Raw genomic sequence first — 2186 nt, forward strand, 5'->3', positions numbered from 1 at the left:
AAAGGCTTTTATTGTGGGATTCGCTCCTAGTGGTCATAAATGGATCCCGATCAACCAGTTGTATGGGGTGAAACAAAATGACAAAGAATCCCTTAGGGATTACATTGCGAGGATTAAGCACGTCAATGCCCGTTGTGAACCCTATGAGCGAATGAGTGATGAACGATTGTTGCCACTCTTCCTTATCGAATTAGCAGACCCAAAGTTGCATGACCATGTCATGGTGATGAACCCTACCTCCTTTGATCTATGCAGCAAAGTGACCATCCGTATATGTGACAATATGATGGACAAAGTGGATTTGGATAAGGCCTCATCCCCCTCCGAAGTAGCCCCATCAGTTAGGTCCTCGAGTGTGGAGTCAAGTAAGAAGGAGGCTAACGAGCCTAAAAGCTTGGATGTGAGTGAGCTAGCCTCCACTTTGTTGGAGTAGTTAGGTCAACAATGGAGAGCAGGAACCTCCAAAGGGGTGCCCCCACTTGTTTCCACGATGGGAAAATGTCAGGTGTGGGGTATGCAATGGCAACCACCCTTCCAATGAGTGCTTGCACCTAAGGGCAAGGCCAGCACTCTACTGTGCACACTGCCATAGGTGGGGAAACCATGATACCTCCCAATGTCACTTTCCGAGGTCCCTTCCTGAACCCATGTATCAAATGCAACCCCCATTGGCCCTAACCGCCCCACCCAACCCCCAACTCCTGCCAGGTGGCCCTTTAGCTATCTCTAGCCAGTACCATGCTCAGCAGCTCTGCATTGCCCCAGTCAATCAAGTGTTGGTTGAAGAGTTGCCCAATGACTGGGAGGAAACAGATCCTGATCATGGACCTCATGATTATCACCCTTAGGAGGAAGGAAGTGGAGCTTTAGCTCACTACCTCTCACCAGAGGATCAACAAGTCCCTATATTCTAGACTGCCCCCGTAAATGCAAGGGCGACAGATCTGAACTCAATTGCTTGGAGGCCCTTGCTCCAATGTTATACTTGCCAAGGTCCCCATAGAGCAAATGAATTCCCCTACTAAGGCACTTCGAACCCGCCGGTGTCCTATTTCAAATGCCAAGGCCCACACTTCTTGAAGGTTTGTCCTTATAGGGATCGTATGCCCATCGCCCCAACCACAACCAACCCCACACCCTTGTGCACAAGATGTGGCATAGAGCATCTATTCCAAGACTGTCCCACGAGGAGACCTCCACTGACCCTGCCAAAGAGCACCAGCCTCAATCTGCTTAGCATCGAACAAGGCCATGTGACCACAGTGCCACTACAAGTCATTACACGGATGCAGGCTAAGGCACTAGGCAAGGCCATGAAGAAGCTCACCAAGAAGGGTGAGGTATCCCCGTTGCCCGGTTCCAATATCCCTCCACATCCCCTAACTCATTCCAAGAAAGCCATACGAGTAGGTGATGGTCCCGATCAGGTGTTCATCCAAGACCGATTGCGGATGAGGAGACATCTACCCTTGCCACCTCCTCTGCTTCTAAACAGTCTTCCATCCAAGGTGACCCTAAGGTACCTCCGATTCCAGGAGTAAACAAACTAGTGCAGGCTCAGGGCCTGGCACCGGCTCCCACCTATAAAGAGACCTACCCTGACCCGGTCTTAGAAAAGCAATACATAAAGGATGCCCAAGACTTGGTGTGTGAGTGCTAGGATAAGTTTGAGCATCGACTAAAGGCTAGTAGGGGATTCCCAAAATGGAATCTCTCCGAACCATAATAAAATCAAACTCATTTTGGAGTTACCGCCCCCCACCAACACTAAGGGAGTCCAATGATTTATTGGCCATACGGGCTATTACCAGAGATTTATTTTGTTCTACACCAACATAACCCGCCCATTATACAAACTGCTAGTATCCTTTGAGTGGACCAAAGAATGCCAAACATCCTTTGAAACCCTCAAGCTAGCTTTAGCCACCGCCCCAGTACTGAGGTCTCCCGACTGAAATTTAATATTCCACGTCCACATTGATGCCTTTAACTTTGCCATTTGTGAGTTAGCTCAACCCGCCGGTGAGCATAATTTGGATTACTCGGTATACTTTGCAAGCTATCAACTAAATGAGGCTAAAGTTCACTACACCACCACTGAGAGAGAGGGTTGCCATGGTCTATGCAGTCAAGAAATTTAGGCACTACTTGTTAGCTAACAAGTTTATCTTCTTTGTGGACCATCA

The sequence above is a fragment of the Dipteris shenzhenensis genome, chromosome 21 (assembly GCF_047967505.1).
Source record: "Dipteris shenzhenensis isolate YYH24624 ecotype China chromosome 21, Dip_SZ_1.0, whole genome shotgun sequence".
Taxonomy (NCBI): Eukaryota; Viridiplantae; Streptophyta; class Polypodiopsida; order Gleicheniales; family Dipteridaceae; genus Dipteris; species Dipteris shenzhenensis.